We start from the raw sequence: 25,027 nt of genomic DNA, 5'->3' as shown, positions 1-25,027 counted from the left end.
TGAGCATTTACAATAAGTAAATTTTCATTGTTATAACAATATCACTGGGGCAGTACTCCGCATCTGTTACCACATGAGTTCCTCGGCAGGCGTGCAGCCTATAGGTACATACATAGCATTCAGAGCATGCAGCTTTGCTATAAATATCCCCGGCATGGACATGTGTGCACCTGTTTCTCTATGTATGGTCCGTGCCGAACTCTCACACAGCAGTTGTTATGGGGTTTGTGTCACCAGTCGCCATGTGAATGCACAACATGTAGAGCAAGTGAGTTAGGAGACCCCTAGGATCACAATGGGGGCCAGTGCCAGTACCGATAGCCTTTTATTGAAACAATTAGAATTGGTCGATTGCTATGCATAATTTGGCATGATCTTGACCTCATTAATATGAGGTCAAATAGAGTTAACCAATGTTTTATTTGACAGAGTTCCTGTTTTTTTCCCCCAAATTCAGGGAGATGTTACCCTGCTTTCAAGGCTGCCATCAGAAATCATGGAGCCCCTTACAACTTTTGATTTTTTACCTTTAACCCAAGCCTGTTGGGCACTGGGTAAAATCTAGGGTGGGATGTGTGTGTCCATCAGGCCCCTTCTCCCCCTGAAACCTTGCGAGTGTGAATAAATTTTAAGACCTTTGGATGGAGTTGGACAAAGGCCTTGCAGCAGAGAAGTCTAAATACCTTGCCTACTGCTAGCCTTTTGGCCAGTGAGAATGGGAATAAAGGGGCCTGCATTAGTCCTCGGATGATGCCAGACCTGAAGATTGTATTTCCTTATAGGCCTTTTTGCCAGGCGACTTGAAATTGGACTTAGTCCTTTTATTAAGGCAAAGTCCTTTTGCACCCTTATTTTTGCATTGCGTGTTTTAAAATGCATTTGCACATTTTTGGTTGATGGAAGCTCTGTCACAATTATTGTTACTCCCCTCACACCCAGAAAACTGATTTGGCAGAATACAAAAAGCAAAACCTCCTGTAGTTTCCGTGACAGTTACAAGGTCATGTGCAGACCTGGGATTGCAGAGCCCCCTGCCACGATAAATGTTGCTGTGGCTGCCCTTACTTTCTTATCCATGAGGCATTCAGCACTCCAACCAGTGTTTTCTTCTCTTCCCATAGCTTCTCCCTTTTTGTGGAAGGTGAGATGTAAGGTCTATGTCAGCATAACTGAGCCTCTCATCATAACTGAGGGACCGAAAGGGGGCATGGGAAGGGGGTATAAACTGCTGCCTGTCAGGAATAGCTGGATGGATAAAAGGATATGTAGTTAAAGAAGAAATGCTGCAGGTCATATATCCACTGGGTAAAGAGCAGAGTTAGGGCTATTCTTTGTATAGCCTTAGGGAATCATTGCCTTTCCCCGTGGACTGTACTGCACAAGCTCTGTGGGGATAATGTCCACCTGACCCCTTTAACCATTTAATTTATATAATAAATGATCAGCCCCCCCCCAAGGGCTTAATATTTAAAAACAAGCACAGATGAGAACCCTTCAATATACTCACATACGGCCGTAAAGGAAACAGCCCAAATTGGTAACAATCGCCTTGCAGCAAAGTAGGTCTTAATACCTTGCCTACTGCTAGCCTTTTGGCCAGTGAGACTGGGAATAAAGGGGCCTGTATTAGTCCTCGGATGATGCCAGACCTGAAGATTGTATTTCCTTGTAGGCCTTTTTGCCAGGCGACCTGAAATTGGACTTAGTCCTTTTTTAAGGCAAAGTCATTTTGCACCCTTAGTTTTGCATTGCATGTTTGAAAATGCTTTTGCAAATTTTTGGGTGATGGGAACTCTGTCACAATTACTGTTATTCCCCTCACACCCAGAAAGCTGATTTGGCAGAATATAAAAAGCAAAACCTCCTGTAGTTTCCGTGACAGTTACAAGGTCATGTGCAGACCTGGGATTGCAGAGCCCCTTGCTACGATAAATGTTGCTGTGGCTGCCCTTACTTTCTTATCCATGAGGCATTCAGCACTCCAACCAGTGTTCTCTTCTCTTCCCATAGCTTCTCCCTTTTTGTGGAGGGTGTGATGTAAGGTGAATGTCAGCATAACTGAGCCTCTCATCATAACTGAGGGACCGAAAGGGGGCATGGGAAGGGGGTATAAACTGCTGCCTGTCAGGAATAGCTGGATGGATAAAGGGATATGTAGTTAAAGAAGAAATGCTGCAGGTCATATATCCACTGGGTAAAGAGCAGAGTTAGGGCTATTCTTTATATAGCCTTAGGGAATCATTGCCTTTCCCCGTGGACTGTACTGCACAAGCTCTGTGGGGATAATGTCCACCTGACCCCTTTAACCATTTAATTTATATAATAAATGATCAGCCCCCCCCAGGGCTTAATATTTAAAAACAAGCACAGATGAGAACCCTTCAATATACTCACATAAGGCCGTAATGGAAACAGCCCAAATTGGTAACATCATTGAAGGTTCCTATTGCAAACAGATTTATTATTAAAATAGAAAAATTCATTTGAATTTATATTTTTGACAATACGTTCCTCCCCTTTCTGTTCACAGTCCCTTTTGCCTTATGGTAGAGAAAAGGCCAATCTGTTCCACATGCATCCCATCTGTGCAGTAAGAGAAATGACCAAGCTCTGTCTATCCCTATACACATGGGACAGATTTGGGAAAATAAAATGCAAATACAAGCAGTATTTTTACACTGGCAGAGAAAATGCTCAGTGTGCCATAAGAGTTAGGATAAGAGTACACCGAGCTGTACCTTGGCATTTTCTCAGTGGGTGGAGAGAAGCCAATGCGATCAGCCTTTGTGCTGATACAGAGAGCGAATATAGGCATGAAAACAGTTAAGGCATTTTGGCAATGTGCTTTTATCTGCTCTGCATGCATTTTATCAGTGGGTGGAGAGAAGCCAATGCGCTTTCATCTGCTCTACCATTTCTCTGCACTCACTACGTCGGCCTTTGTGCAGGTAAACAAAGCAAATATTGGTATAAATACAATTAATTCAGTTCAGTTGGTTTCAGATAGTTCACCAGAAATTAAAACATTTTCCAATTACTTGCTGTTTTCTATTTTTCTAATATTGAAGTGTGAAGTTTCATTTTTCACCTTCTTATGTCTTTCTAAAGCAGCTCGGGGGGGGGGGGGGTCATTGATTCCATAAACTGTTCTAAATTGATACATTAGTTTATATATTTCTTATCTTTGTGCCTGCTGAGGAGAATCCCTGAGTTTCATTAAAGGCAGCTGTTAGAATTGATACAATAGTTGCTAATATTCCCCAGATGCTGCTAAGTAATCTATCAACTAATATAGTAGTTTGTAATAGTTCAGAATCTGCTCCTGGATTACTGAGCTGGCAGACTGAAACACCAGAGACAGGAACATAAAACTTTAAACTTCGGCTTTGGAAAAATTGTAAAAAATGGAAGATGGAAAAATATTTCTGCTGAACAATCTGAAAACAACTGAACTAAAAGAAGTGTTTGGAAGGTGAACAACATCCTTAAATGCATTTTCGCACCTCTCTGCCTTTTTGTCAGTGGTGAGAAGCCAATGTGCTCTCATCAAATCTGTCATTTTTCTGCACTGACATGCATTATGTGAGCCTTTGTGGGAATACACAGACCAAAATTTTGAAATGATGAAAGTTAATGCATTTTCGCACATTCTCTTCACCAAAAAAAAAAAAAAAACAGGCGGAGAGATGCCAAGCACGTGTGACTTTAGCTTTATACTTTACCTTCTTCTCAAACTAGATCTTTTCAGCTGCCCATGAGTTTTGACTCATATTATCTTTTATTCCCCCACAATTTCCATCAACCCCATTTTAAACCTGCTTCCTCTTCTGTGATTTCACCCCAACCTTTACAGTATGCTTGTTAGGCCCTTGTTTAACATTATCGCTAAACAAGAAGTGCTGCCCATTTTGGATTTTTAGAAGATGTGTTACCCCCAACTACATACTATAAGGATCTGTGTCATATTAATGCACAGCCACTGACAACTAGATTCAATGCCAAATCCCCATTTATCATGGCCAAAGAAACCTTTCTACCTAAATTTGGCCATACACTATAAGATCCGTTCGTTTGGCGAAACGAGCGGATCTTTTCCCTGATATGCCACTAACGGCAGGGCTATATCAGGGGTAATCTGAACGTTCGGCCCTATAGCCAAAAGATCAGATTACGACGAGCGCAATGGGCTCCGACAGGTCGGTCAGGAGAAAAATTAAACCTTCCCGATCGATATCGTGTCCATCTTTCATTTCACCTGGCCCTAATTTACATGTTTAGACATTTTTGGTCATTATTGGAGAAGAGGTTCTGATGGTGATATTTACAGTTGCCAACTAGAAAAAACTATTTGGGCCTCTGTGACTTGGAATGCCAGGTCTTATTTTGACTCCCAGTCTAGACCTGTTAGTACCCATTAGATAACTGGGACTCCAGAGGCCCACCCAAAAACCTTTGACCAGGGGCCCACCAAGTAACCTTAAACCAGGAGCCCACTGTCACTACTATTATTCTTCCTCTCCTCACTCACCCTCTATTCTCCTAGTCTCTTTTTTTTTTTTTTTTTACATACTATAATACTATAATCTATTATTCCATCTATTAAGCCACTTAGTTCTCATTGAAATAGGGAATGGCCATGAAATAGGCCAAATGTCTAGCAGCATGAGGGTCCACTGATACCTGGGCCCACCGGGACTTTTCCTGGTATCCCGGTGGGCCAGTCCAACACTGACCTAAATTAGCCCATACGTTGACCCTAAATTGTGACAAATATTGTCCTTGTCTTCACAAAAAACACTGGAACGGAATTTGAAATAACTTAAAACTTGTTTATGGGTAACTGTGGGTGACAGCCGTTTTTGATCTAAAGGTGGCCATACACAGACACATTAAAGTTGCCAATATTGGTCCTTTAGACTGATTCGGCACCTTATCTCCCGTGTATGGGGGCTTCCGAGGGGTCTCTCCGATCGTTATCTGGCCAAGATATCAATCGTGGAGGTTTTGATTTCTCTGGCAAACGAGTACCACATGTGCTAGTTGATGTGGTCCTCATCTCTTCAGTGCCCAGTCTCTTCCTTGTAATCCAATCGGTCGGCCCTAGTGCCGGATTAACCACATATCGCACTTCCGTTGGTGGGCATATTGGGGCAAAGATCCACTCATTTGGTGACCTTGTGTATGGGATCTTATCGTGTATGGCCACCTTAATTCCCTACCAGTCTTCACAAATACTTTTTTTGGGCCCCTGGAACTTTTGGTTGCAGAACTGACAAGGAACCTTCACACATCAGTTAGGACCAGAGGAAACAAAGGCTAAAAAATACTTTTCACCCATTGTCTTCTGCTAAATTAGCTCTTGCTCTGCCCCAAAATACTGGGACCCTCAAAGTAGAAAAACTAAAAGATGACAATCTCCTAGTTCATGTAACAATATCTTTCCTTTATCTGCAAAGTGTGAGAAGTCATTCTGATGGCTGCTAGCACTGCTGGCAACTAGGAAAAAGGTTTTTTTTCCAGTTCCCTGGTACAAATGCTGAGCAGAAATGATAAAAGACTTCTGACGGACCATTGGGAGCTCAAGTGGCAGAGGGGTTACAGGGAGCAACTTATTCGAAAGAAAAAGGTTTATTTTTCTCTAACAATGACAGGAGGTGCCATCAGAAAAGATTGTGAGAGGACCGACCACCACATATTAGTCACATATCGTCACTCGCACAGATGCGTATAATATGGTCGTGACGACAAGTCTCGCGTGATGAGACTTGTGGTGTCGGGATTTTCTGAAAGACAGGAGGAGAAGGCTGTGTAAGGCAAAGAAGATGCAGGCACCTTAGCAACGACTCTCCCTTCCGAAGTCTGCAACTCACTGAAAGCAGGGGGGCCGTAATCCAAGTAAGTGTAGCACAGCGGGACTCCTTTACGACCCAAAACCCACGGGGCACGGAATGATTATCCTCCGGTCCCCTCTGCCCCACTTCCTTTGAGGTTCTTACTGCTTCACCCCAACCCACCCTTAAGTGTTTCTAATAGAGGAGTGTTTTGCGCCTGTTCGATCGCATTCATGGGGGGTTAGTCACTATACTCCAAATCTGAGCAGGGATTCCTGGGCTCCAGCTGCTGCTGCACATGATCCCTTCTTGCCAGTTGGCCAGTTGCTATTGTTCTGTTTGGGGTTTGCTCATGAGTAGAGGAGAAGGGAAGGCACCACCCATATAATACGGACTAGCTGGCGTATAATTGTACCCTGGGTGCCACCAGCTGTAACTGCCCCCGACTCTGAACATCACTAAGGCTAAAACATCTGTTGTGGTTCCTTCATTTGAACTTTTTCATGTGGGCAGCTCCCCCCCCCCATGGCACATAATTAGGCTAAAAACTTAGTCCTATCAGTCACACCATTATTGGTCATTCTCTGCGTCTTTTTGGTTGGAGACCCCTCCGTTTGATAACCCACATTATAGTTTATTTGTTTATTTGCCTAAAAGGCAGACCCATTAGGCAGAAATGTTCACACATTCTCTCTTGAAGGGCAAAAGCAAATCCTTCAGTGCTGTCAAACTTACACTAGGGTTGAGAATATAGAACATTGCAGATAAGGCACATATAGGATCAACATTAATCTTATTAGTTAGTAGGGTCCTCCCTCTAGGGGGCCCCAATTGTTAGCCCACTAGTCACATGAGCCCCCTGGATGGTGGGACCCTGCCAACAAACTATTGGACTTAAGTACTGTGACCCTACCAGCAACACAACCTCTAGGGCCCAGGGGCTATCCTGACCCCTTGCCATCTGAGGTGGTTTGCTGCTGCCGCCCCCCTTGTGCTCACCTTTTGGGCGCTGGAGCTTGTCTGGGGAGTAAACGATGATAGAGCAGACAAGCACAATTGCACTCTCTGTGCTAAAAGAGACAAATTTCTGTTTTGAAAACTGATAATTGGGCTCCTAAAGTTACCAGAAGCAGCATTTTTGCTGACCCTGGTAACCAGTGGGGTGCTGCACCCCTTAAGGGCACCTCTTGACTGCCACATATCCCCCTTCTTGACCCACACCTTCCTGACCCACACCTTCTTGATCCACACCCCTTGCTGTCTGCTGCAGCTACCCCCATGTGATGCACCAACGTCTCCCACCCACCCACTGGTCATTGATACCAGCCCCTGCCAATGAACACTTAGGCCAAGGCCCCTGGTACCAGGGCAGCAAGTGAGCAGAAGGATTAGTGGGAACTAGCAGAACTGGGACCCAATGTGATTCTTCCTGGTATCCTGGTGGGCCAGTATGACCATGCCAACAAGTAAAATGTGGTCCGCAATGGAAATAAAAAACTCCTTGCATGCACAGAGATGCCCCTGATCCACACTGGTCACTCTATAATTATGCCAAAACCCCACTTATGATCAACCCAGATTATGACAGTCACTTCAATCTTCCCCACCCCTCCATTTTTGGCCTGCAAGTCTTCCTTTTACATTTTGGAACCCTCTTAGGGCCCCTGAATGCAATTCACCTTGTAACCCTTAAAGGTGGCCCTGGGCATATATTTATAATTGTATCCTATTTGAACCATTTACTCTTCTTTCTTTTTAAAGGGGTTGTTCACCTTCCAACGCTTTTTTCAGTTGTTTTCAGATAGTGAACCACAAATAAAGACATTTTTCAATAACTTTCTACTATCTATTTGTGACCGTCTTTTCTAACATTGAAGTCTTTCTGAATCTGTTCTCCAAGGGGGGTCAGACAGTTGTTGATACAATAGTTGCTAATATACCAGCCATGCTGCTGAGAAATGTATCAACTAATGTAGCAAATTGTAACAGTTCAGAATCCGCACTGGATTACTGAGCTGCCAGACTGAAACACTAGAGGCAGGAACTTAAAACTTAAATTGGCGGGGGGATCTAAAAAATGGAAAGCAATTGAAAAAAGGATTTATTTCTGGTGAACAATCTAAAAACAACTGAACTGAAAAAGTGTTTAGAAGCTATATATATATATATATATATATATATATATATATATATATATATATATATATATATATATATATATATATATATATATATATATATATAAAGGAAATCGCAGATGATACCCGCACTCCTTCACATCTCATTTTGCCGGGTATTTAAAGGATTGTAACACACAGCACTTTATCCTTGACAAAGGCCCCAAAGTGGGCCGAAACGTTGGAGACACTGTGAGTTTTGAATAAATCATTGAATTCTTTGGAAAACGGAGTGCTGGTCCTTTCTACAATTTTTATATATAATATATATATATATATATATATATATATATATATATATATATAGTTATCATATCACTCCTCAAGCACCTCTTCTCCAACGTGAACAACCCCAACTTTTCCATACCTTTTACCAGCTTAGTTGCTTCTCTGCACCCTCTCTAATTCAATAATGTCTTGTTTGAGCACTGGAGACCAAAACTGTTCGGCATATTCTAGATGGGGCCTTACCAGCACTCAATATAGGTTATAATCTGAGATGCTTTTTACATCTAATACTATAACACACTGCAGATGTCTCATAATTTGAATAGAGTCAGTGGCATACCTGTAGAGGAAGCAGACCCTGCAGTCCGGGCCCCCCCGGTTCCCCGGCCCCCCAGCAACGCAGGCTTCCTCTATAGTATTAAAATCCCCCCTATTCTTCTTTCAATTGACTTGTTTGCGTGCCCTCGCAAGCATGCGGCTGGGGAAGGACTGGATTTACATAGCAGATGCCCCTAGGCCCACTGCTATTCATCGCCCCGGTCCTCGTCCCTTCCTTTGTGCACATGTGCAAATTTTCAGCATCGGGTCCGGATTACTGGGGATTGGTGCACAGTTAATTTTAAAAATTATTTTATCTCCTGCGATTCCCCAGTGGTTCCAAATCAATGCGGATGTGGTTGGACAGCATTCCACCCCCTAAAATTCTGCCGGCCTAGTCCCAGGCCTTTGTGGCCTTTCCACAAATCCGGGCCTTGGCAGGGAATGGGAGGCACAATCAGCAGAACCAGTTGAGGTAATGTGCACCGGGCCCCTCTAGATTTTTTTTTTTTGAGCGGTCTTGTTTCACCACTGAATAGAGCGCTAAATATTTATGTTATTGACGATCATTTGTTCATGTCTGTGTATCAACTGTTATCTCACATTATTCCTGTCAAGGTTTTTTCATGTTACTGTGCAGAATATGCACTCACATCACATCCCCCTGGGGCCATACATAGAAAAAAGTCAGTGGAGGCTTTTTGGACTCCCAGCACACAGCAGTGTGCTACAGGAAGACAAAAAGTGGTTTCCTAATTTTCTCAGCATCTAAAAAATAAATTCTTCCTGACATCAAAGTGGCACCAATCCCCAAATATAACATTTCATCTCAAAAACCCTGTTTTTTTTTTCACATTTTCTGAAAAGGCATGGACAATTACTTACTGCAACACAATGGCTGGTCGTAGCTGTGCTGTTTTTTTTTTGCTGTGTAGCCATCACTATTTTGTTTAACATTTTGGGCTGTGAATGTTAAATGTGTTGTACATTGTGTTATATAACAAAACAGGAAGTTGGCTGACCACTAAAACTGTTACCTGAAGTGGAGGTTGCATCCATTTTTCGACCATGCATTAAAATCAAACGATCTTTGCACTCGTCCATACCTATATATTTAATAGAAGATATTTTGTGGTAAATAACATACACTAGTTTAATGCCCACACTTGGCATGGACATGGATTTTTGGTTTGGGGTATTGCAATATATATATGTTGGCCAATTACATCAAAGTCATTACAATGGTTGACATCATGCACATGTGTTCAGATTTATAAAACAACATCTCAATGTCTCAATGCCAGATTAATTTATTGAATTCAAATTCAGTTTTATTGTATGCTTTAATACAATATGTCTTCATTATTTATTTATTTTTATAGTTTTTGAATTATTTGCCTTTTTCTTCTGACTCTTTCAGAAGGGGGTCACTGACCCCATCTAAACAAAAAAGGGTTTTTAAGGCTACACATTTATTGTTATTGCTACTTTTTATTACTCAACTTTCTATACAGGCCCTCTCCTATTTATATAACATTCTCTTATTCAAATCAGTGCATGGTTGACCATAGCAACTAGATTGCTGAAATTGCAAACTGGAGATAGGCTGAATAAAGAGCTCCAAAAGCAAAAATTGCAAATAATAAAAAAATGAAAAACAAATTGTCTCCGAATATAACTCAAAGGTGCACACCTCCTTTTCTTTCTTTTCAAATTCTTTTTATTGAGTTTACAATAAAATATGAATAGTTTTACATATCTTTTTGATAATCACAAGCATATGGCTATGCAGAAACATGTATATGTAATTCAAAAAGAATTTGTACAATATAAACCATACACATTGGAACAAGAAAATGTTAATACAAATACAAATTTAAATACAAATATAAATATATAAATATAAATAGACCTGTACTTTCATATATCTCAAGCTTTACAAAATAAAATTGAAGACTCAATCAAGAAGATTTAAATAAGATAAACAATGCATTTTGTAAAAGGGCTTAGTCTTTAAATAAAATAAATAGTTTTCAGTCATCTTTCCCCACAAGTTTGTGAATGAATTTTCTTTTAGCATCATCAAGAGTTGCAATAACCTCCTTTAAGACTTGATAGTGTCATCTTTAAAGTGGTACAGTTTTGAGAAAATATATTTGGTTTATTTATAATAGAGGGATAATTTACTTTTTTTTATTTTTACTTTTTGTCCTCCTTATAATAAAAAGGATAATATTTTTCTTGGAGCTTAGGATAATTGCCAACAGGGAGAATTGTCACCCGTGATAAACTTAAATCTCCTAAAAATGGTTCTCTACCAGCAATCTCTGGTGGTAAAACCTACGAGTTGCGAAGTTGCCCAAGTTTCCTCACAAGGCAACTTCAGGTGATTTTCATGTGTTTTGCCACAAGTGATTTCAATTATTGCCATTTGGGAAGCTTTTTTGAGAGCTTTGTCGCCCCCAGTAGAGCATATTTAACGCGGGCAACAAAATCTCCCCATCGCCTATTACCTTTAGGGGCTTTGAGTTTTAATAATTAATAATAATTCTGAGAATACTGGATTCTAGTATTTGTCCATCCCTGGTTTCACCAGGTTTTAATCCTTTTTAAACCTTTTTGAAAGGACACGTACCAGGTGAAATCCTGTAAAAAGCATTTTTAATCTGCTTTCAGAATGGACTCTTACAGACATTAATAAGTGACAGGAAAACAGTCAGTTGTTCCGTGGGCTGGGTGTTGTTTTACCACATCCTTTTTGAAGATATGAAGACTTAACATTGGTTGTATTCCTTTCTATCTTGTAGTTCTTGTAAAGCGCATAAATCCTAATCTGTATGTTGTACAAACATTCATTATTTGTAAAGAGCATGCCTTGGAAGTCATGTACCATATGGTTTTGAAGCTTGTTCTCATTTTATTGCAACTGTTAAATAATTTATTAAAAGAAAAAAATAATAATTAGTGTTTAGTCATACTGAAAATGCCAGTCGTCAATTTGTGTGAACTTTCCACAATTATCCCAGTAAGTTGTATTATTTTCTATAGCAGGTGTGATAGTGTGGGAACATCACAAATACCATGTCACGCTAACAAATTTAGCATGTGTGTTTGAGGATACTTATAGACTGTAGAAATAATCTGATGATGTGAGAAACTTAGTATTTGGCAAGCGGTTTTAACATTCTGCATCAAGCACAGAACATTTATTCTAAACCTGCTTTCCTGCTAATAATAAGATGCACCTAATTCCCTATTTTGGAATTCTAGCCAATCCCAAACTGAATCCAAAGCCTAATTGCATATGCACTTTAGGGTAAGACACAGCAACTAACTGCACATGGAGCATGCAGGAACCAAATTTGCAGTCTCCCTTGACATGCGATTTAAAGTGTTAAGATTCAGTTCGACCAGGTACATGGATTCAACCAAATCAGAATCTTATTGAAAAAGGCTCGGATTCAGCCAAATACAGTATTCACTGCATCCCTACTAATAATATACTGTATTTTAAAGGTGGTGTATTGCCTTTCATTTAGGGAGTTATTTATCAAAGATTAAGTTGTGTTTTTCCCATAAAAATTTAGTTTTTCGAGAGTAGTTTCAGTAAAAACACAAATTTTTTGGAATAAAAACAAAACTAGAATTTTTCAAGATTCGAGTTCACCTAATACACAATTAAATACCACTGCCAAGTGAATCTAACTCCGTCGCAAACATAACCAGTTATGACTCATTGAAGAGACTTTTTACATATGTGTTTGTGACTGTAATTTGTAAAAGGAACTTGCAGTTTGGCTGTAAGATTAATGTGCTACAGATGGTACTTGTACTGAATTTAGACTTTAAGGCCAATGGCACACATAATTGTGTAGGATTGAAAGAGGGAAATGGTGACATTGTTTGTTTGTTATTGCTAATGCAAAGCATTTGGTTTATATGTTATGGTACAGATATGGGTTCTGTTATCCAGAATGCTTAGGACCTGGGGCTTTTCAGACAAGGGTTTTTTCAGTCATTTGGATCATCAGTCTTTAAGTTTACTTTTAGGGGGTTATTTATCAAAGGTCGAATGTTAGAGTTTTTTATACCTTGAATGAACTCACAACTCAAATGGTTTCTTATTTAAGCTTATTTAAACTTGAAGGGGAAAAAAACATGATTTGCCTAAAAAAACTTTAATCGATCCATGCTTTGTAAGGGTACAAGTTTATGTATTTGCTACTTTTTATTACGCCTGTTTCTATGTAGGTCATCTCCTATTCACATTCCCGTCTCTTATTCAAATCAATGAATGGTTGCTAGGGTAATTAAACACAAATAAAACACAATAATAAAGACAAATAATAAAAAATGAAGATCAATTGCAAATTGTCTCAGAATATCACTCTCTAGATTATGCTAAAAGTTAATTTAAATTTGAACAACACCTTTGCATTGACCTAGAATACTTCAAACCAGCGTTTTATGATCAAGGTCACAGTTTCGATTGACCGTAACCAAGTACTCCAGACAGAGAGGGCCTCAGATAAGGGACATCATAGTGCATGCAAGCTTCTATGTATAGTGCTCCTGGCGTAGGAAATGTAATGCCTAGTCTGCTTTTCTTCTAAAAGATAATAACAGCTTAGGCTATTTTTGATCATACCCAAGTCATATTTTGAATTCTTTTATCCTGCCAGCTCTGCTAAAGGATCTTCCTTTAAAGTCTCTTTGCAGAAAGCTTTAGGCTACTATTATTTTTTTGTCTGCTAATTTACATTATAGAGAGTAGTTACCCTTCTGAGTTACACCCCTATATAATTATAGGTATAGGACCTGTTATCCAGAATGCTCGGGACCTGTGGTCTTCCAGATAATAGATCTTTCCATGATTTCATACATAATGTCTACTAGATAATCATGTAAACATTAATTAAACCCAATAGGCCGGTTTTGCTCCAATAATAAGGATTAATTATATTAATTATATCTTTGTTTGGAATTACAACATACTGTTTTATGAAAACAGAGAAAAAGGAAATCATTTTTAAAAATTTGGATTATTTAGATAAAATGGGAGGTGTCTATGGGAGACAGCCTTCATAATTGGGGGGGTTCTGGATAAAGGATCCTATATCTGTAATTCCTATTCACCTCTAAACCTTGACATTGAATGCAGGGGGGGGGGGGAAAGAAGAGCTCATTATCTCTATTTAACCTAATTGTTCTCATTACAACAGAATAAAAACAAAACAATAATCTATTAGTGCTTTTTAATGAAGAAAAAAGCATATTTTTTCAAATTAAATAAGGAAAACTTTTTCAAAATAAGTTCAGTTTATCTGTTTCTTGCTAAAGAAATGTATATATTACCCCTTTGAGGGTCAATATTTAGTTTTTTTTCGCCCATAAGGGTGCTTTTCCCTTGGAGCTTATGGATGATCTTTCACTTACCCTCTGCTCAGTCATCATTATGGTATCTCTTAGAGCAGTGCTGTCCAACTGGTAACCACACCTATGGGCCATGGGCTAACCCCCCACCTTGTGTGGTCCCCACATGAAAGTCTGCCTGCTGTGAGGGCTTACCTTGTGTAAACTTTAAAAGATATCAGTACTGAGATTAACTGGCCCCGGCATTGTTTACACCTCAAATTCAGACTGTAATCCACTGTATTGTTCACACCTGAAATTTCCCCTGCATTGTTCACACCTATGACCCTGTACTATTCACACCTGAGACCCAGACTGAAAGTGCCCTCATTGTTCCACTGTTCACACTTCAGACAAACTGCTCAAAGGGCACCAGCATTGTGTCACTGTATGTAGCGAAGTATGGACTGTTCATGTTAAGAGTGGTCCTTATAGATTTCCCTCTCTCCTGCCTTCCACATGCTCCCTGTGTTCCATACTCTGCTTGCCCTATGCTCCCTGTGTTCCATACTCTGCTGCCCTATGCTCCTTGTGTGTACCATACTCTGCCTGCCCTATGCTCCCTGTGTGTACCATACTCTGCCTGCCCTATGCTCCCTGTGTACCATACTCTGCCTGCCCTATGCTCCCTGTGTTCCATACTTTGCCTGTCTTATGCTCCCTGTGTTCCATACTCTGCCTGCCCTATGCTCCCTGTGTTCCATACTCTGCCTGCCCTATGCTCCCTGTGAGTACCATACTCTGCCTGCCCTATGCTTCATGTGTTCCATACTCTGCCTGCCCTATGCTCCCTGTGTGTACCATACTCTGCCTTCCATATGCTCCCTCTGTGTTCAATACTCTGCCTGTGTGTGTCATACTCTGCCTTCCCTATGCTCTGTGTTCCATACTCCCTATGCTCCATGTGTGCCATTTGCTTACCCTATGTTGTATTTATGTGGTGTGGTCATCAAATGGGCGTAGTCAAAAATGTTTTGTCGGGCTGCAAATCTTTTTGTCCCTCTGTCTATTCTCCAAATTTTGGGAGGTAAGGAGGTGACTGTGACATTTAGCCTTGTCTCTAAAGACAGATAAGCCCAGAAGGGAAGAGTTCAGATAAGCCCAGATGGAAAGTACATGAATGAGTCTCTGAAAGCCTTAAATGATTGCTTTCTGTCATTATTTCTAATGTCATGAATCTTTTCCCCATGTATTTATCTGAAATGAACAACGAATAGATAAGTAGCTCTGCTGTGCAAAACCACAAAACCTTCTCACTGTGTAAGAAACAGCACTGACAGTGAGCTTGGGGTTTCAGCTCCTTCCTGTGACAGAGGAAGTAAGAGCTCAGATAAACTAACTGGTTATATTAGGTGTGTTTGTGTATGTTTCTACAGACCATTTAAGGTGCAATCATTGCAAACATTCTGCTTAAATATATAAACTGAGATGTATATTATTTTAGTTTTTGCCAGCGAAGTTTTGTGTTGTCATCTTTAGCTGTCATTTTTTTTGTTGGTGGATTAGCGATTAAGATTACTATTGCAACTTCCTGTTTGTTCTTGGTATGTAAAAATATGTGTGCGCAGTCTATTTGTAGGTGTTGAGGAAAGTCTGTATACTTTTATTTGCTAGTTCACATTCTGTTGGCTGTAGCAGAGTTGTTTTGGATGCTCTAACTGGTAAGCATTATGTCACTAAAAAATAAACTGCCCTAGCTGATGTTGATTAATTAACACATTTTACTAAGAAATTTTAAGGGGTGGTTCACCTTTAAGTAAACTTTTAGGGGGTTATTGAATAAAATAAGAATTGATCTCATAATATTAATAAAAAAAAACCTCCCATGGCCGATTTTATCTTATTATTAATCAAAAAGCTCGATTTAATCGGATCATGAAAAAACTTGAGGAAATCGAGCTAAACCTTAAATCATACGAATTTTTCAGGTTTATTCCCAGGTTTTTTGAGTTTTTGCCTGAAAACCCTGAAAAAGTTGCATTTTCGGGCTAAACCCAGTGCATAGCACAATAACTTCAAATTGAGATAGGTGCTTCTCCCATTGACATATACAGGACTTTGACAGGTCTGAGCCGGCAAATTTTTGGATTCTGGATTTTACATTGGGCTATAATAAATCTTTGACAATTCGAGTTTTTTTCTCTAAATAATTGGATTTTTCAAATGAAAAAAACTTGAATTTTTCAAGATTTCACAATTCGACCTTTAATAAATAACCCCCTTAGTATATTATAGAATGGCTACTTCAAAGAAACTTTTCAATTGGCCTTCATTTTTTTTCTTTTTTTTTTGTTGTTGGATTATTTGTGTTTTTCTTCTGACTCTTTCCAGCTTTCAAATTACTGACCCCATCTAAAAAAACAAATGCTCTTTAAGCATTTTGTTATTGCAACTTTTTATTATTCATCGTTCTATTCAGGCCCTCCTCTATTTATATTCTAGTCTGTTATTCAACTCAGTGCGTGGTTACTAGGATCATTTGGACCCTAGCAACCAGGTTGCTAAAATTATAAACTAGAGAGCTGCTGAATAAGAAAGATAAAAAACTCAAAACCCACAGAAAAATGAAAACCAATTGCAAATTGTCTCAGAATATCACTTTCTACATCACACTAAAGGTTAAATTAAAGGTGAACAACCCCTTTAATGGAAAAAAAGGGGTTTACATTTTAGTCTGGAGTAGTAAACCATAACAACCAGTCAGAACTTTGTTTTTATTTGCATTGCTGCAGTTGCATTGCTACTTTCTGATTGGTTACTATAGGATACAAATCCAGTTTTGTAAATCCTCACTTTCCTCATCTATATAAAGTGAAGAAGAAACTGCCAAAGGGACGTTTTCTCTTAAATTGTGTTGTGCTCAATATGATGTTCTCCTATATTTGTTACTTTAGCTAATCAGATATTCGATCATTTTATTTATTTTTCTAAAACACTGCTGGTTTTCAGAACTTATGCACTTTTTCTGCTCTAGACTCTTTTTGGCCGTTTAGGTTTGCACTTATTGCAGGCCTTTGCAGTGTGGCAGATTTACCGTGGGTCGGCCGCTACCCACGTGGCGGCCATGGGTGCCGCCATTTTGGGAGCGAACGCCGGCAGGGAAGGACGCGCCGCCCGGAGCTCCTGGACCTGCTCCGGGCGGCGTCACAGACAGTCCTGCTGGGGCCGGGTCACAGGGGGTCGCACTGCTGGGCATATCTACGGTATCTACGCCGGCAGGGAAGGACGCGCCGCCCGGAGAGTGGACACAGTGAACCGTCCTGCAGCTCTTTCACAGGGCCCCTGGCGGCCATTGTTAAAAGGTCCTAAAGCTTGATTCCAAGTTTGCCAGCAGCAGAGTGCTATCTGTGGAGCTGTACATGTACATATAAATTGCCTTGTCACTCCCCTTTCATTCTGTCATCAGAGGGCGGAGAACAATGCTGCCTGGCAAGTTCTTGCTGTTGTCAGATAGAAACATGCCAAGCTTGTGACTTATGGTGGGAGTCACAGGGAACTCCAACATTCAAATGTACTGGGTGCCAGTATGTGAGGTTCAATGGCTATTTATAACCTGGCCCACACTGATCCTTCTCAGGGTAAGCATATTTTTGCAGTGTCATGTTCCTGCTGATGGAATTATGGGGAGGCTCTTTTAAATAGTTTTAGATAGATTTCTATGCCATAAAACATGATTACACATTTACACATTCACATTTTGAAATCTGACATGGGGCCCCTAGGCTTATACACGAGTCAATACATTTTTCCAGTTTTCTTAGGTAAATTAGGTACCTCGGCTTATACACGGGTCGGCTTATACACGAGTATATACGGTAACTCATTTCTAAAGCTGAATGCAGCAAAGTGCAAGAAAAGGCAGAAAAAGCCACAGGTCTCTGCTAGTTTGCTAAACTGACTTTGGAACCAGCCTTGACGGCATAAGACAGCACAGGACAGGCTTTAGTTCCCTATCAGGTCAGCCTAGCTTCTGATTGGTTCCTGCTCTACAGAGTGTTGCTGGGCCCCCTGCACAGCTTGGGAAAGGAGGCAGCAGCAGCAGCAAGTTGAACAGATGGATGGGATGAGTGCGGTTTTCACAAACATTTTCAATAAATTATCCCGAAACACTACTGAGCACTTTCCTTCTATATTTAATCTAGTATAATGCACTGGCGCGTTTTTATTTTTCACACAATGTGTCTCCTTCAACACTTTTTAAGTAAAAAAGTAAAAAATACTTCAGTAAATAGCAGAATAAGAACCATGTAAAAAGAATCTTTGTGCGGCAGAAAAAAAGATTGGCTTGAATTTGACTTTTCATAAATCGCAAATAGTGTCAACCCTACAGTAAAATGCAACTTTACTTATACTCCCATGAAAGAAAAAATGTTATTATATTTATATCTGCCCCTTATGGCCCTTACTCACAGGAGTTTTGCCCTGCATTGACTGCATTGCCCTGCATTCAGAGCACAGAACGAAAAGCAACCTATATTTCCCGGTAGTAGTGTACTCTGTATTCACACAGGCACATTCAATCACCGAATGTAGGTGGAATACCTCTTATTGCATAAGGGCCATTACTCTGTCCCCATAGCGCAGAATTATTGGGTAAAATTGTTACTGCATCCGTGGCAATGGTAACAACGGGTTCCTTTATAATTACTAAATGGTTCCAACATTGTTCCCAACTGTCACAGTTCTTGACTACCTCTTTGGTGATTTATTTTCCTTGGAAATGTACCTAACATCAAATTGCACAAAGCTGTGATACTACAAATCCAGTTCCAGTTCCTTTCTTTGTTTGTAACTGATAGGCCATACAACTGATTACTTAATGTATAAAACAGTAGTATTGATCTATTCTTGACCATTAAATGTCTTTTGCATTATTGTTACTTAACACATTTACAGTATGGTGAAAAATGTCAGAAAAAATAATTTCCAAATGCTGTCAGCTACATTACTTTGTATTCACTCACACAGTACACATCTTTCAAACACTTCAACCATTCACTGCTTTTACAGGGTTTACCAACTGTTGCCTGACAGCTTAAATCTTTTCCCTATCTTAAAGTGGACCTGTCACCCAGACAAAAATCTGTATAATAAAAGTTATTTTCAAATTAAACATGAAATCCAATTTCTATTTTTTATTAAAGCATTCATAGCTGTTTAAACTCATTTAAAAATCTCAGCTGTCAATCAAATATTGTCTGCCACTCCTCTATGCCCTTGGCATAGAGGCGGGGCAGACAATTACTTTCACTTTCCATTCAGCACTTCCTAAATGTCACTGCTCTTGACATATTCCCCCATTCTCTTCATAATTTAATTGTGTAGCCAGTGCATGGGGATGGACATCGGGTCCCCCATTCTGGTGCACAAATAAGATTCTGAGATGATGCAAGGCTTGCCTTAATAACAGTGTGCACAAAATGGCTGCTGCCTGTTTGCTATAATTTTGAAATCCCAGACAGAAGAAAGCAAGATTCAAATAATTTATATAGTGTAATTAAAGTTCATTTTGCTTGACTAATGTGATAAAATAGGATTTTGAATATTTTTTCTGGGTGACGGGTCCCCTTTAAAGGGCAAATTAACCCCAAAATAAAAATTTTCCTAATAAAAGAAAACATGATTCTAAGCAAATTTTTTTTCAAGTTATGTGTAAAAACAATTGCTCCTGGTTGTTACTTTTTAAACAATGTTGCAAAAGTCTTCGTCCCCCAGCAAAGACAGGTCTGTTAAAGGGGACCCATCACCCAAAAAAAGTATTTCAAATCCTATTTTATCATGTTAGTCAAGCAAAATGAACTTTAATGACACTGTAAAAATTATTTGAACCTTGTTTCCTTTTGTCTGGGATTTCTTAATTATAGCAAGCAAGCAGGAGCCATTTTGTGGACACTTATTAAGACAAGCCTTGTATCAGCTCAACATCTAGTTTGTGCACCAGAACGGGGGACCTGATGTCCATCCCCATGCCCTGGCTAGTAAGTGCTGAATGAAAAGTGAAAGTAATTGCCTGCCCTGCCTCTATGCCTAAGGCATATTTGACTGACAGCTGAGATTTTTAAATGAGTTCACAACAGCTATGAATGCTTAAATAAAAAAATTATTTGGGTTTCATATTTAATTTGATATACAGCTTTTTATGTTTGGGTGAGGTCCACTTTAATCGGCCGGCTTGCCGAGGGACAGACAGACACTGCTTTTAATAGCATAACATATACAAATAACTTAAAAACCATACCAAATTTGTAATATATTTATTTTGTCACGTTGCTTATAATTATGTTTTCTTTTATTAGGCAAATGTTTATTTTGGGGTTGACTTTCCCGTTACTGATTAGGAGGAAAAGCAAAAATTAGATTCAATGGGTTATTGCACTTTTTGCAAATGTTAACTGTTTTTGTCAATGAGGTCCATAGTTCTCAAGTCCTGTTCACCCCCATGGCCCTTACCTCACTGTTAAAAATGAGGGTAGAACTCCGCAGTTTTAAGTGCGATAGCTTCAGTTCCGACGCAATAAGATGAATCGAGGCGTTGCGTCAAAGTAAGTAAGTAATAGGAGTGTCGGACGTTGTCGCTTCGTGCAACCGACACGACTGTCGGATGAAGACGCAACATGCAGTGTTCGCATCCGACAGTTGTGTCATGTCGGATGCACGCAGCAACAACGTCCATCATTCCTATTACTTACCTTAGATTGGCACATCTGATGTGACGCCTGCGATTCATCTCAGCGCATCAGAACGTAAGCTATCGCACTTAAAATCGCCCATGGAGTTCTACCCTTAGTGTTTTTAATACTCCACAAGTTATAGTTTGGGAGGGAATGAGCAGCAACAGTGGGGCTCATTTATCATCATTAGGCAAAATTGCACATAGCTTCTAACCCAGAGCGGCCAATCGGTTATGCAAACAGCTGCAGGTAGAGCGATGAAAGCAACATTTTGACTGGTTGCCATAGGTTACAGCCCATGTGCAACTTGTCCTAGTAAGTTTTGCAGTTTCCAGTTCACTTTGCACTTTAAACATGATCTTTTTGTATGGAAATATATGTAATTTAATTTGGAAGGAATCTTTAGGCAGGTTATGAATGTATATTGTCTAAAATTCCAATGATTCCAATGAACACAGTAACCATAAGGAGCTTAAGGGTGGCTGAATGCAACAGAAACGAGAGAAAATGCACCGCAATAAAACCCAGGGTTTCAAAAACATTTTGATGATGAAAAGTATTCATTTTACTTGACATAACATTTATATCATTGTTATTTTAAAGAAAGTGAGAAAATTTGGCTTACAGTGTCACCCTTGGGCTACAGCAAATGTGCAGTTAAATCAGCTTAGACACATTCTTGGGGAATGCTGTTTGAACCATTCGCAAAATGATGATTATTGTTGAGTGAATGCCAATATACTGGGATCCATATCTGGTCAAAGTTAGCAACAGACAACACAGCTGTGGTTCTTGTCTCTTTGTGAAAGCTGAAAAAACTTCGGTTGTTTTGTTATTTATTCCCGCAGTTGCTATGTTTGATGTTTCCCACTACTGGTTATTTTCAGCTGGCCAACCCCATTCTCATTAAGTTGCATCCTTTGTTGCATTCTTTTACTACAGGAGCGTTTAAGGAGGGTTATGGTTGTACAGAACAAATTAGCTGCAGGTTCACCACTTAACTATTCATTAGACGGATTCTACAAGAAAATAAATTTAAGGTGCAATGGCCATTTTTACTATTATATTAGTGGAGTTGTGTAAATTAAAGTTATTCAAAACCTTCCTTTTTTTTACCTATGACAAGTTGCATTTATGGTTAACATAAAATTGTCAAACTGAGCTGACATACATGCCGAAACTTTCAGACAGTATGGTCAAAAATTCAAAATGGAAACTGGTTATGTTTGACTTTACATATAGGAAACTGTGAGGCAGGAAAGTAGATAGATAGAGGGAGACTGGGAATGAGGTGTGTTAAAGGGGTTGCATTATTTTCTGGTTAACAGACCTGTTAGTTATGTGCGGGCCAGCCCGATAACCACAGGACCCAGGGGCCGCGTCAGTTCAGGCCGATTTTGCTGCTCCTATTGCGTTTCGCAGGCAGATGCTGCTTCGTTCTTTCAATAATACTTGTAATCATGATTGATGCTGTTTTTAATAACAATTACCTTAGAAATAAGTTTAAACGCATTGAAAATTTTTAATTAACATTTACAAGAAATTTGCTTATAATTAGATTTGTTTTCATTCTGCAAATCTTTGAATTATGGCTTTGGTTAACATTGATAAAATAGTGGTCTATAGAATATAATTTATTGATGATATACTGACAAAAACATTTTAATACATTGCTAATACAATTTCTAGTACAGGTATTGGACATGTTATTCAGAATGCTTGGGATTTGGGGTTTCTTGACACAGGGTCTTTCCATAATTTGTATCTCCATACAAATGTATCTCAAATGTATCATCTATGGGAGGCGGCCTTCCTGTAATTCGGAGCTTTCTGGATAATGGATCCCATACTTGCATTATGCAAATATAAAGTTGGCAGAGACAACAACAAAGGAAACACAGGTAGAATTGCAGCTATGTGCAATATATATGTGGAAATATCTTAAAATGTTTGCTTGCTTGGAGGAAGTTATTGGTAACAGCAGTTTTGCTGTTTGACATTTATTCATGTTTTTGGAAAAACATTTAAACAGAAAAATGAGAAATGGCTGAGTTTGCTTTGGATTTTCAGCACAGCACAAGAGAATTAATTTGAAATGCATCGGCATTTGGAAAATACAGGATGTGTTATTTCATACCGTCCTGGACAAAAGTGCAAAGCAAAAAGAAATCAAAACAAATTATTTTAGAGAGCAGGACTGTGTAACTGGAGGCTTGTAAGCTGGATGTGGCTCTCCAAAAGCTTTTAATGCCACCACATTGCTGAAGCTCCACTGACCTCTTTCTATAGCATCATCATTGTATTGTAATCTGTCCCTCAAACATATAGCATAGTGAATAACTGAGCCACTATATGACAGTGATTATTCACTGTAGTACACTGTTGATACAGAATTATGGGAAAGTCATCTCCCATAGACAGTGGCGTAACAATAGAGGAAGCAGTAGAGGAACGCAGGGTCTGCTTCCTCTTTAATTGTCCTTTCCTGGCAAAGAGCAGATGGGAAGAAAGGCACGCTCGCTCACTAGCAAGTGGTGGGGAAGTGGGGCTGGTCATGGGTACCGGTTGTGGCAAGTGCCAGGCCCCTCCAAAGATTTTTTTGCTGGGGGGGCTCAGCGCTTAGTAGATACACCACTGCCCATAGAGAATTTTTTTCTCTCTGTAATAATAAACCAGAACCATGTACTGATGTTAACTAACCTGCATGAATTTATGGGTAGGACTACACGGTCGTTTTCGGCGTGTTAGGACGCTCTGCGCAAAAATGCTGGCGTCAAGTGGGATGCGACGGAAATAAGGTAAGATGTACAAATGTCTGATGAAGTCGCAGCGTTGATCCGACGCGACACGATGCAGTGTGCAGCGTCGGATCAACGCTGTGACGTCATCCGACATTTGTATATCTTACCTTATTTCCGTCGCATCCCACTTGACGCCTGCATTTTTGAGCAGCGCGTCGGATCGCGCCGAAAATGCCCAGTGTAATTCTACCCTAAATTGGTGGCAAAACCATTCTATTGGATAAATGTAATTTTTTTTTAGCAAACTTGAGCTTACACTTAATCAGAATATAATGATGGTATAATCAGCTCAATAAACACCTACAGGATATTTGCGCTTGGTAAGAAAACATTTTTTCAAATCTTTTCACGCAAAACAGAAATATTGGCAATTATAGTAAATTCCCAAAAATAAGAATATTATGCCTAGAGAAAATATATTCGCAAAAAAAGAGAACAGGAATGTATTATATGGTCATGCAATACAGAACATGCTTCAGTTGCACTTCTCACCTCGGTTTTTACAATTGTTTTTAATTTTTATTTGTTTTAAAAATATTGATTTCTATTTGTTTTGCAGCTAGCAGAATTTTAACTGCAAAGATAGAGTGTACCCTAGTAACCTGGCAGCAGTTAGGAAGTTAGAATGGTATATGAATAATAGAAGGCCTAAATAAAAGATAATAAAAAATTGGAGTCATTATAAAACTGAATCCTACCAGTTAATCAGGTTTTTTGTTGCTCCTGGCAACCAGTAGCAGACTGGAATGAGGCATAGTAGGAACTTTGTCAAATGGTGAAGTTCCCCTTTAAATTGTATATCCCCTTTAATTCTCATGACAATGAACTCTATTGAAATCTACAATTTTCTGTTTCCATTACCAAATTTTAAAATAGACGAACCTTCTGGCAATGATCCATATTCCATAATGTCAAGCTTCTATTTATTTACTCTCCTATTAAAGCACAAGCTTATTATGGTCCAGAATGTAGGGTCATGGTTTGCTTCCTTAAAAAGAGAAGAAATCTAAAATTAAAATGTCCCGCTTAAAAATAGTTGTCTTCATGTTTTGGAAACTAAAACCTGAGAAAGACATTCGAACGATAACACTCTATAAATATTTCTTAATGTGTTGGTCTTCTCAGGCACATGGATTCCTTGCGAGTTAACTATAAAACATTGTAGGTAATTGGTATAGGGTGTCACTGGTTTGTATTAGTACTTCTGGTGGATAGCAGTTAAGTCAAATGCTTCCAGGGTTGTTTGTCAATATTTTTTGAACCATGGGTTGGAGTTGGTTTCCTCTTAGTTCTCCGGTTTCCACCCATACTCCAAAAATATACAGGTGGGTAAATGTGAAAGAGACCTTAGGCTGTAGGCTTCACTGGGGTCCCGTAAAGTGCTGCCTAAATGAGCTAGACACAGTGACATAATTACCAGGGGTGCACCCCATAGTGGGCCCATGATGGTGTGCAAGATTAATGCCAGTTCTAAAGGTATTTGCAAGGGAGAAGACACCATGGCTGAAAATCGACATGGAAGTGAAGTTGTGGGCTCCTGCAGAGGTGGGTAGTCCTGGGTGGAAGTCCTGCACCAAGGCCTGTGTAAG

At 39.5% G+C, this 25,027-nt stretch overlaps 1 protein-coding gene across 1 annotated transcript in view; it reads left to right on the top strand.

Annotated features, from left to right (window-relative positions):
• Positions 1-5,736: 5,736 nt before the first annotated feature.
• Positions 5,737-25,027, top strand: part of usp6nl2.L (USP6 N-terminal-like protein 2 L homeolog) — a 61,646-nt gene continuing 42,355 nt past the window's right edge. Inside the window, exon 1 of the mRNA XM_018242352.2 lies at positions 5,737-5,895. The gene's annotated coding sequence lies outside the window, so the exon portion shown is untranslated. The remainder of the gene's footprint in view (positions 5,896-25,027) is intronic.

The sequence above is a fragment of the Xenopus laevis genome, chromosome 4L, assembly GCF_017654675.1.
Source record: "Xenopus laevis strain J_2021 chromosome 4L, Xenopus_laevis_v10.1, whole genome shotgun sequence".
In the NCBI taxonomy this organism is placed as follows: domain Eukaryota; kingdom Metazoa; phylum Chordata; class Amphibia; order Anura; family Pipidae; genus Xenopus; species Xenopus laevis.
The sequence above is the reverse complement of the archived record's forward strand: the minus strand, read 5'-3'. Positions and strand labels throughout refer to the sequence as shown.